Here is an 11,945-nt window from a genome sequence, read left to right as displayed (position 1 = left end):
GGAGTTGGAAATGGTGAATCAGTCTGGGACTCCATTCCCTTTGATCCCCTCGCTGTGCCAGAGAAATTGTAGGGCCTTGTCCTGGTTTTGTTGGTCCCAGTGGACACAGCAGTGCCTGTGCTCACCGCTCAGTGTCCGAGAGAGACTGGCAGTGCTGCCCAGAGCCACGGACTTTGCGGGCGCTCGAGTCAGTGGGGCTGCGAGAGGGAACCTGGAAGAATGACAGGAATTAATCTCGTCTCCTCACTGAGCCTCTGGTTTTGTGGCAGACAGGGCAGGACCAAAGGGCAAGAAACTGGAAAAAACACCTGTGGGAAGAGAACCTGAGATTCATAAAGCCCAGGACGTGGCTGACCCTCCCCTTCGGGGTACCCGAGCAGGGTGTGAGCAGCACGAGGAGGAGCGGTGCCCAGGCCACGGTGGGAATCCAGACCAGCGCGCCTTCCCCAGGCAAACAGGTCTCTGGCTCGGACCCGCGGAGTCTCTCTGAGCCCCCCAGAGCTGAGATCAGCCCCTTCACGCAAATCTGCCCCTGCTCCCTGCCCACAGGTGCCAGCGGCTCCCCGCTGAGCTTGGCAGGAGGAGCGAGAGTATTCAAGGGGTCAGAAAGTGCAAGCACAGAGGAATTCAGATGTTACCAGGACAAGGGCTGCCTGGGGACCTGCCGGGGGAAGTCAGAGACCATCAGCCCCCTGCCGTGACAGCTCTAATGAATACGTGTGCACCAGGCCCAGCCTGGACCAGAAATGCCTTCCCCCTGCAGGGGTGTGCTCTGCAGGGCCCGGGGGATGCTAATCCCTCCCTGGCCATTAGACGCCATTTATCACCTTGCACCTGTGGATGCCAGGCACCATCCTTGTCCCAGATGGCCGCAGTGCAAGGCTTAGCGGAGAGCTGCAAGAGGTGCTCTCCAGGCTGCCCGGCTGCCACACGCACATGTGTGCACGCATGTGGCCTCCCCTGCCTGATCGCCCTCCTCCTGCTCCCTCTAGCCCCTTGCATGCTGGAACTCTGCCAGCCTGCATGGGGAACCTGCCATTTCCGGATGTTTTCTTCTTAAAGAGGCAATCTGGGTTTTTCGCCTTAAAATGAAAAAAAGATGGGTTTCACCACATTTGTCCATGGTGAACAGAAAACCTGGATCTGTGCTTACGAGGAGAGAGGCTGAGGGAGCTGGGCTTATTTAGTCTGCAGAAGAGAAGTCTGAGGGGGGATTCAATAGCAGCCTTCAACTCCCTGCAGGGGGGTGCAAAGAGCACGGACCTGCACTGTTCTCAGTGGTGGTTGATGGCCGAACAAGGAGCAATGGGCGAAAGTTGCAGCAAGGGAACTTTAGCTTACATATTAGGAAAAACTCTCACATGGGGAGTAGTAAAACACTAGAGTAGGTTAACCAGAGAGGCTGTGGGATCTACATCCTTGGAGGTTAAGGCCTCGGTAGAGAAAGCTTTGGCTGGGGTGATATAGTTGTGGGTGGGCCTGTTCTAAGCAGGGGGTTGGACTAGACCAGGTGACCTCTTGAGGTCCCTTTCAGCCATCATTGTCTATGATGGCACAAGCCATGTGTCTTACAGGGAAGCTCTTTCCATCCCCATGCCTCAGCCCAATCTGTCTGTCCACTGCAATCTCAGGGGTGTCCCTCCTGCCAGTACTGTGAAGCCCCACTCCTACCCCTTCAGAATAAAACCCATCACGAGCCACTTTTCCTTTATTATATTTTAATATAATCCTCTTGGGTGGAAGCAAAACAAGGCTCAAGCCATTCTCCAGACTGCTGGGGGGCAAGGAACCCAGCAATGGGACAAGGACAGCCCTCACTCCTGCCTAAAATAGACCATTCCAGTACAACCCTCCTCCCATTCATATCAATTAAGTCTCTCTCTCCTGGGAAAGCAGCAGGTGTAGAAGAACAGCTCTAAAAATAAACATGTCTTACATTAGGCCCCCACCCCACATCTTCAAAGTTCAACCCACAACCATGCCTGTGACCCTGCCCCCTCTACAGAGTCCTTTGGGTGTGGGTGCACGTGAAGCTGTGCAGGCAGGTCTCTGAGAGGGGATGGGCAGGTCCTCGAGGAGCCTCCCCACAGCAAGGTCACTCCCGGGGCCAGTTAATGCTGACCTGGCCTGAGGCCTCCAGCACCTCCCACTTGCAGTCGAAGTCGCCGTTGACCTGGCTGATGGACTGCTCCTCCACCACCCAGAGCTGGCAGCTGGTATGCGTATCGCATCATGGCTCACGTTGATAACCGCTGTGAAGAGGAGACAGGAGGCAAAGCATGAGCGGGGTGGGAGGCAAAGCAGAGGCCATTTCCATGCTGAAGGAGAATGGAAAGACCCCACATTTTCCCCATCAGCCACTGCCAGGACAGGGCTGGGCAGTGAAGGTCACGACTGGGACCCAATGGGGACCCTGGCAGGAGGGCACTGCTTGTAGTATATAAACCATCCCGTGGGACCCACGGGCTCACCCCCAGCCAAGTAACTCTTCTGCTTCAATGCAGCCCCTTGACGGGAACCCCATCCATGCCAGCCTGGATCTGACCCATGCACCTATTACTACCTTCCTCTGCCTGACAGATGGGACCCATGAGGCCACCCAAGCCCAGTATCGCCATCCACCCTTGAATCCGATCCATGGGCCCAGTATTCCCCCAACCCCGTCCTCCTCTGACCAGGGCAGTGGACACCTCCCACCATGCTGCTTCCACTCACCTCCATGTATGTGCTGACAGCATCACCCAAGGTATCAATTGACTCAAAGCACAGATGATTTGTGGGTTCATTCTGGGGAAGTGACAGATTCCAAAAAGAAGCCAGGAGTCCTGAGCCACAAAACCTTCCTCCCACCCCCTGCCCTCCTTCCCTCAGCTAGAAACAGGACCCAGGAGTCCTCCCAAACCATGCCCCTCACTATGGCATGCTGGACAGCACTCCTTTCGAAGAGCCAGAGCAGGGCACAACCTGCAAGTCCTGGTCCTCACGCCTGCTCTGCTCTAACTCGCTTCCTTCCCAGAGCAGCGAACCCGACAGAGCCCCATTCCCATCCCCTGCGTCCATCAGGCTCCCTGCAGGTCAGCTCAGCAAACATCACACGGGTTTTCTGCCCCCCTGGCTAGGAAAGAAAAGGACCCTGAGATAAGTGGGGTGAAAGGAGCGTCCAACCCCTTCTCCTTCCCCAAAATGCCAGGATCCAACTTCCCACCCACCTCCCTCCACTAACAGCAGCTCAAGGTCCTGTGCTCCCACCCAGGGGAAGTCTCCGCTCCCTGCCCCAGCTCTCCCCTGCATGGCCGAACCCACGGCACTCCCAGGGCCGCAGCTCCAGCCTCTCCCTGACTTCTTCCTGTGGCCAGCCCTCACTCCTCGATTCCCAGCCTGTCTCCCCTTTGCCTCAGCCCTCACATCCTGATCAGCCCCCTGCACCCTCAGGCCCTAGCTCCTCCATACTCACCCTCTCCCCCCTGCCTGGAAGCCCCAGCCCCACACCTGACAACCTGCAGATCTGCATGGTGAGGGCATGGCTCTCAAGGCTGAAGCGCCCTAGACACTTGTGAGCATCCTGGTAGGGCAGGTGGATTTGTTTCGGCCATGTTCTCCTCTAAATCTGACGTGGTGATCTGGTGCAGAATGACACTAATTCTACAAGGCAGTGAAGTAATAAATCTTGCAGCATTTCATGTTAAGCAAGATAACAGAGAATACCAAAGAGCGGCGGTTCCCCTACTGTAACGCACTTCTTTGATAGTAAAAGGTGTCTCTCTAAAGTACTCTATTGCACATATATGATAGTGGATTTACATGATTCTGCTTATACAAGTTTAAATTATTACACGTTTATAGCTAGACAGTGTCAAGAAAATCCTGAGCCTTACAGTAGAATAGGGTAAGTCCTACCTGGATCTTGTCCATCATCAGGTATGAAAGGCCAGCTTCTTCCTCCTCTTCACTCTCCCCCAAATCTGAACCTCCATCATCTTCACCTTGTTTGTACTCTCCTGGTGGACCAGCTTCATCTTCATCTGCTTCATCCTCCTCATCTCCTTCTGAAAGACAGGTAAATTAATTCCTTACAGCTTTGCTTAAACCTCAAAGGCTTGTTTGTAAATTCATCTTAAATGAGCTTCTGAAATCTGACTCAATTCAGCTACAAAACCTTCTCCAGAAATCTTTAAAAAAAGACAGGACTAGAAGTAACATCCCTCTTTTTCCTCTTTCTATAGGAAGAGAAAACACAGAACTGAATGTGCCACAGCATCGAATATGAGATGATGGGTATGAAAAAAAAAAAAAGCTTTTGGTACCAGCAATAAAATAACTGCTTTTATATAGTTATAGCTCAGTGTAAAGAGGTGTACTCATGTTTTCCTAAGTGCAGCTCTCCTTTAGCTGTGCACAGCATCCATGACTACTCTCTTCGCAAGTGCATTGCCCGCCCCCCCCGCATTACCCAATAGGAGCAGTATGTGATACTGGCCTTCACCTGACACACGTAGCTGATTTGTGCTCCAGCAGTTCCACAGTCACTTTAGTCTGAATTTTCTATTTAGATACTGACTGAATGGCATAACTAATGACTGCATGTTTAGAGAAGTCACCCTCATCATCTTCATCTTTTGAGTTGGGGGCCTCATTACCTTCCTGATCAAATCAATCTAGGTAGGTGATCTCCTGAAGCAGCTCAAAAATCCTTTCCCTGTAATCCTTCAGGTTTGTGATGTCACAGCTGAAGAAGTCCAGGTCTTCAAGTTTTTAAGATTTTGCTAAAAATGAATTAAAATTGCTCACCGAGATGAAATAACTACTTGGTACCTCCAAGTACTGCACTGCTGCCTCCTAAATGTCACTGATTTTGCTGGCTACCTCCCACCACCTCTTCTCCGTTGCTGTTTCCCATCGTACAGAGCTCATTTAAGAAGTCTTCGTGCTGACAGTCAACATCCCTTCCCCATAAGATCAGACACTCTCTCTACACTTCCTTTGAAACAGGTTTGACCCACTTTCCATCCCATTAAAATGTGTGTCTTTGCTTCTGGATGCCCCAAAAGTACATGTGTCTTCAGAAATACCATCCTATAATCACCCAGGGAGATGCAAAGCTCTCCCATTCTCTGAGGTCAGCACAGCCAACTGTCCCAGCGCCAGTCCTGCCATGCCTGGTGCACAGACAGTTTTCCATGGCCTGAATGGGGCAGCTGTGGATGTGACGATAGAGGTAATTCTGCTTAGAGTAGATCTGGGTTCTGCAGTCCATTGTAGTCACTAGTTGGCCTGTGTGAGTAGGAAGCTTTGGAGCCGCCTCGGAGACCCGGCCATAGGGTATAATGGGGAATGAATGAAATATCTACAGCTGTGTTTTTTGTCTGATTTGGGTGAAACTTGCAGGGGTGGCAGCCCCTGTTGAGAGCATGAAGCCTGCCACGTTTCAAGAAGATCGGTGCAGGGGCTCGGGGGAACTGCACCCCACATTCTTGAAAGCAAAACTCATGTCACGTGTATGTGTTACACCACAGCGGGGTGAAAGCTGCAGGGCTGGTAGCCTTGCCGAGGCCATGAAGCCTGCCAAGCTTCAAGACGATTGGTGCAGGGTTTTGGGGGGAACTGCACCTCGAGCTGCTGACAGGCAAAACTCGTGACATAGATGACCGTGTGTGTTAAGGTGCAGTGAGCTGAAAACTGCAGTGATGGTGGCCCCTGCTGAGGCCACGAAGCCTGCCAGCTGTCGAGGGATCGATGCAGGGCTTCTGGGCTCGGGGGCCTGCACCTCTGGCTGCTGACAGGCAAAACTCGTGACATGGGTGCTTGTGCAACTGCGTCTGTTTTGAGGCATGGGACCTGGGATCACCGCAGGCCTGGCTGCTACCAGTTACCGATTAATCATGATTCCCTCAGGGACCGGCTCAATACACAGCACCAAGAACAATCCACTGCCCCAAGACAGACGCCGTCAGTGCACTTAACAAAAGATGAAGCCTCTTCAGACAATCTACAGGAAAACCTGTCTCAGTTCTGCGCATCTCCATTTGATTTTGTAAGCATGAGTGCCTTGAGGCTGGCCACAACCAAAATGGCTCAGGATTAAAAAGTTAAGAGAAAATGTCAAGATGCCGTTTCATAGACACCTTGTTGTAAAAGGAAGGGAATTGGAAAAAAAGAAAATAAAACCCCATAATTTCAAGATGGCTCCTACGTGTCTGGTTATTCCTTAAAACTTGATGTTTTTGCTGGTTGTTAATCCATTTCTTGAGATGTTCCAAACCAGATAACCCCTGGTCACTGAGAAAGGTCATTCATTTAAACTGAAACTGTTTGTATAACAGGATTTTCCCTGTCACTTATGGCTTGGGACCCTCTTCATTTACACAATTAAAAGAATGCTTTGAAGAGGCTGGACTAAGGGGATAAGAAAGGTGTAAAGCAGCAAACAGGGTGCTTCAAGAGAGAAAAATCTCTCTGACACCACCCGCTGTTGTTCCCAAGAAGCTGGCAGAAACAGATCCTCTCCCTTCAAGGATCGTGCTGGGAACTTTGCTTGTCATCAAATCACCGGAGTGCCTGGGAACAGTGACACCCCAGCTCTCGCTCTCTCTTTCTCCCTCTTTCTCTCTTTTTGTCTCTAGGCATAGCTTTCTGAACCTAAATTGTATTAGTTAAGCTTCAGCTTAGTTTCCCCAAATACTCAATTAAACCAGGGGAATATTGTAATTGTTTTCTTTGTTTCCCCTTGCATGTCTATTACTACTAGTACCATTATAAAACTCATATGCTTCACAATAAATAACTTTTATAGTGAAACTGGTGGTAACTGGATGCATTTTTCCTTCTCTACTTCCCTTCCTCACTTGCTCTGCAGCAACGCTTCTTTTACCTAAGCCAAAGATCCCTGTGAAGCCCAGAAATACTGTGGGGTCCGCTCATCAAGAGGCTACCACTACTAGGACAGTTAGGGCAAAAGATTGGGACGTGCTGAGTTTGAGACACGTAAGAGGATCAGCTTGTATAGGCTGATGGACCCACTTTGGCTCAGGCGTGCCCTAATGAACTGAAAGCTGGCCCATGAGGGTGTCAGCTGGACACCCAGCCGCATTCAGAGGGATTCTGTTCACTGTGTGCTGGTGTCTGACTGCAGTGTAGTGTTACCTTAATGAACTGATTCCTGGCATGTGAAGGTGTCAGCCTGATAAACCTGGCCAGGTCAGGCATGTCATGTTAGTGTGTGTGTGTGCGCACGCGCGTGTGTGTGCGCGCGCGCGTGTGTGTGTGTGTGTGCGTGCGCACTTGACTGATTTAGTGGCTGGAGGAACCCAGCCCCACTGAAATGGAGTCCTGCAAGATAGCTCCACTGGGGGTGAGGACTTGCAGAAGGCAGAGATACAGTCCGTACAGAAACACAGGTAACACAAGGAGCACATTGATAGAATTGCAAAGACCCTAGAAATGTACCCCTAATAAATGAGCACACCCCAAAGTGACAGGCAAATCTGGTAACAGCTGGGATTATGGCTGGAAATCCATTTTGGGCCACCCCACACCATCTGGGCCAGGCAAGACATTGGTCATCAATTCAGTCTGCAATCTCAGCCCAAATGCCGGGTCTTTAGTCAAGCATGTATACTTAGTACCATGGGAATGGGGGGCTGTTAGTTGGCAGCCTGGCATGAAGAAACCACGCTCTGGTCTGGGCCAGACTGGTCAGTGGTGTCCGGGAGAGTCCTCCGGTGCCATAGAGACATGGTGTGGGGTGGCCCAAGAAGGATTTCCATCTCTAATCCCAGCACACAAGAAATTCCTTCCTTGAGCCTGTCTACTTAGTACAGTGGGGATGGGGGAACCGGCCCAAACAGTATTTCCAGCCATAACCCCAGTCCAAAACCAGGTCTTTATTTGGGTCCATGTACTTAGTACAGTGGGCATGGGGGGCTGTCAGTTGGCAGCTTGGCACACAAAAACTGCACTCTGGGCCAGGCAAGACTCTGGTTGGGCGGTGTGGGATTGTATCCAGTGCCACAGAGGCATGGTGTGGGGTGGCCCAAAGAGGATTTCCTGTTGACAACCTAGCCCAAAACCCAGTTCCTTATTCAAACCCATAAATTTAGGACACTATTTGCAGGGGCTGCCAGTTCATGGTCTGGCACAGCCAAACCATGTCTTCAGTCAGGCAGGACAGCAAGGGAGTGGTTAAGCTTCTGAAAGGGGATGTAGCTCAGTGGTAGAGCGTATGCTTTGCATGTATGAGGTCCTGGGTTCAATCCCCAGCATCACTACTTTTCATGGGGCAGCAGGGCAGGCCCTACAAAGAGAAGCTAGAAGGCCTGAACCTATTCAGCCTCCACAGGAGAAGGCTGAGAGGGGAACTGATAGCAATTTACAAACTCACTATGGGGGACCAGAGAGAATTGAGGGAGGCTCTGTTCCCCCCAGGCACCACCCAGGGTTACTAGGAATAAAACCCTCCAATTGTTAGAGAAAAGGTTCAGGCTGGACACCAGGAAACATTACCCTACACTTAGGGCTGCCAGGCTCTGGAATGGGCTCCCAAGGGAGGTGGTACTCTCCTACCTTGGGCATCTTCAAGAGGAGGCTGGGGTGATATGATCCTGCACCCATTCCTGCCTGAGGGAAGGAGTCAGACCTGATCAGCTGTTTAGGTCCCTTCCGACCCTAAGTACTATGATACTATGACTCTGGTCAGGGAAGAGCAGGAGAGTCCCCTGGTGCAACAGGGGTGTGCTGAGGTAGCCCAGAACAGATTTCCAACCATAATCCCAGCCCAAGATCCACTTCCTTACTCAAACCCACATACTTAGTACTGTGGCTGGGGGAGCTGTCCGCTGGCATCCTGGCAGGGCCAAACCACGAGTTGGGCCAGGCAAGCTGTGGTCAGGGGAGTCCACTGGTACCACAGAGTGATAACGCAGGGTGGCCCAACAAGCATTTCCATCTCTAATCCCAGCCCAAATCCCACTTCTTTATTCAGGCCCCTGTAGTTAGTGGTGTCTGGGCAGACTATCAGCTGGCAGCCAGGCACAGCCAAACCATTTCCTGGGATGGGCAGGACTCTGCGCAGATAACCAGGAGAGTCCCATGTGCCACAGAGGCATGGCGTGGGCTGGCCCAAGAAGGATTTCTAGCCATGATCCCAGCCCTAAATCCGGGTCCTTATTTCGGTCCATATACTCAGCACAGAAACTGGCACGCTGTCAGTTCGCAGTCTATCACGGGCAAGCCGTGTTTTGGGTTGGGCAAGACTGGTGAGAGATGTCCAGCAGAGTCCCCGATGGCGCACAGGTCTGTCATGGGGTGGCCCAAGAAGGATTTCTGGCTAAAATCGCAGCCCCAAAACTAGTTCCTAACTCACGCCCATATATTTAGTACAGGGGCGGGGGGGTGTCAGCTGGCAGCCAGCACGGCCAAACCGCACTTTGGGCCGGGCAACGCTGTGGTCAAGGTGCTCTGGGACAGTCCCCTGTGGCGCCAACAGGCAGTTTGGGGTGGCCCAAGAAGTATTTTGCCCCATAATCCCATCCTAATCTGACCTTTATATTTGATACAGAATATTATTTTACATATTCATTAGCAAATATGTAATGAAATTCTATTTAAGATGTGTAATTCATTAACAACAAGCTTCGATTGGGTGTAGATTAGTTTTGAAAAAGGAACTGGGAAGAAGCAATCAACTTCAGCCTCGTAGGTGGGATGGAGGAGCCAGGGCCCGCAGGCAACTTTGGGCTTCTCCCCAGCCCCCCAAAAAGCAGCCATAGACCTATTTATTTATGTAGTTATTTTTAAAAGGATTTTTACCTCCCCCAAAAACTCACCCCCGACACAACCAAGAAATGCACGGAGGGCGAATTGCAGCAGGTGACCCAGTCTCAGAGTTAACTGAAGAAAAGGGGAGGTGAAAAGAAAAGTTGTTCACCTCCATCGAGTGCAGAAAACACACCGGCTTTCAAAAACAGGAACACTATACAGCCAGTCACAATAATTACAATAATATATAAAGAATAATTACGATATAGCAGTACTGCAATAATAATGATTAGCTGATGCCCAGCCCAGTCGGGTTTCTAGCTCCCATTCAACTGTTTTAAAAGAAGCTGGATATGCAGAGCGCGTTTTGCGAGCCCAACAGATTTTACAAATAATTTCATTAATGTCATGATAATAATGTTAAAAATCATCTTATTAACGTCATGATAATCATGCACCGTTAGAATGAGAAATAATTAGACTAGTAAGCAACATGAACGTTAATTAGCACTATGTAAACTTACAATAATTAGTGAACAGCCACGTGCAAAAGGTAACACTAAGCACCCGGAGGCGCCGAGGAGGGGGCTCCCCGGATGTTTTGGGGCTGGGGTCGGGAGGGAAGGAGCAGGCGGCCCCGGGGCTCCCGCATGCCGGCTCGGGGCACGTGCAGCGCCGTGTAGGCGGGCGGGCGGCTCCCCGCTGCCTCCCCGGGCGCATCCCGAGCCCCTGCCCGAGCCCGGAGCTGCGCCCCGCCCCGCCCCGCCCCGCCCCACAACTCAGAACCCCGCGCTCCTCCGCGGCCGCTCCCGCACTGCGGGTCCCGCACACGGCGCAGGCGCGCCCTCGCCCAGGCCACGCCCCCCAGGCCGGAGCTCCGCGCTCCAACACAGCCACGCCCGCACTGCGCCTCCCCGGCACGTCGCGAGCGCTCCCTCGCCCAGGCCACGCCCCCCCCTCGGCCGGCGGGGCGGGGCCGGGGCCGGGGCAAGGGCGGGCGCTGCCTCTTTCATACCCGCGTTTATTGGTGGATAGGCGCTGGGCGCCGCAGCAGCTAATTGGGTGTGGCGGACGTCCCTCCGGGCTGAGAGCTTTTAAATATGACCGTAGGCCGCCCTTTTCCGGCACGCGGTCGGGGGACTCGGTTGCGGGCTCGTGCTCCGCTGGTTCCGCGGGCGCCGGGACTGGGCGGGGTCCGGCCTGCAGGCGCGGAGCAGGAAGTGTGTCCCCAGCACCCGAGGGTCCCCCAGCCCTGCTGCGGCAGCGCGGCTGTGCGGAGGGCGCTTTCCTTAGTCACAGCTACAGTTAATTCGTGGATTAAACTCTTTACTCCCGGTAGATGCTGCGGCCCGGTGGCGGGGTGCCGGACGACAGTGGCCGTGTCAGCGCTGCACGCGCGAGGCGTGAGCTGGGCGGTCGCGTAGGAGCTCAGAGAGTTCAGACCGGTCTGAGCTGTCGGGGCTTTCTTAGCAGCAGGAAAAACAATTTTTCCTTGTCAAAAATTCGAGTGAAACGAGTGTTTCTGAGGGGGCTGCCCGTGAGCTAGGAAGGGGGAGGGCCGCTGGCCTCGCTCTCTAGACTAGAGTTCATCACCGAGGCGGGAAGGTAACCAGAGACGGTTTGAAAAGACAAGCACAGCGCAGCGGCGCGCGTGTCCGTGAGGAGGCTGCGAAGCGACGCGGCCGACAGCCGGGTCTGCCGCTTCTCTCGTGTCGAAACCGAAAGGTCCAGCGAGGCGCTCGACCGTGCCAGCCCTGGAGCAGCAAGTGGGGAAAATAAACATTGCCATTACACTGAATTTGTCATAGTCAAGATTTGCTCTCCACTTCCGTGACTTGAAAGAGACCCCCTTGACTCTTAACCGCTCGCTCCAAACTGCGCGTGCCAGTGTACCCCAGCCGTACAGGGACTGTTTTGCTTGTGCGTTGCTCGGCGGAAAGCTGCTTTTAAGGGAAGGAGCCATGGCTTCAGCATGCGATCTCTAACACAAGGCATTGCTATTAATGAGGAACTTGAAGCCATACCACAGAGCAAATCACAGATAGTACCTTACGCTCTGAGGAGGTTGAATTTTATTTATTTATTTATTTATTTACTATTTTTAAGCATTTCTTTTTAAAATGTGAATTGGAAGTTTTATCTAAACAAGATGGGCCAGAATGTCCTGTTTTCCCCACACCTAGCTGTTGACG

The 11,945-nt window shown here is 52.4% G+C and overlaps 1 long non-coding RNA gene and 1 other non-coding gene across 4 annotated transcripts; one reads left to right on the top strand and one right to left on the bottom strand.

Annotated features, from left to right (window-relative positions):
* Positions 1–1,701: 1,701 nt before the first annotated feature.
* LOC132246468 (uncharacterized) lies at positions 1,702–10,636 on the bottom strand. Of its 3 annotated transcripts, none has more exons than XR_009457783.1 (3): positions 10,278–10,616; positions 2,123–4,046; positions 1,702–1,915 (listed from the first exon to the last, which is right to left on the bottom strand). It is a non-coding gene; the product is annotated as an uncharacterized LOC132246468 (long non-coding RNA). The 3 variants fall into 3 exon arrangements; XR_009457782.1 differs by having other exon boundaries at positions 1,702–2,252; positions 2,716–4,046; positions 10,278–10,612; XR_009457781.1 differs by having other exon boundaries at positions 1,702–4,046; positions 10,278–10,636.
* TRNAA-UGC (transfer RNA alanine (anticodon UGC)) lies at positions 8,193–8,264 on the top strand. Its single transcript has one exon. It is a non-coding gene; the product is annotated as a tRNA-Ala (tRNA).
* Positions 10,637–11,945: the final 1,309 nt, after the last annotated feature.

The sequence above is a fragment of the Alligator mississippiensis genome, chromosome 16 (assembly GCF_030867095.1).
Source record: "Alligator mississippiensis isolate rAllMis1 chromosome 16, rAllMis1, whole genome shotgun sequence".
Taxonomy (NCBI): Eukaryota; Metazoa; Chordata; order Crocodylia; family Alligatoridae; genus Alligator; species Alligator mississippiensis.
This window is presented reverse-complemented; position numbering and strand designations above follow the sequence as displayed.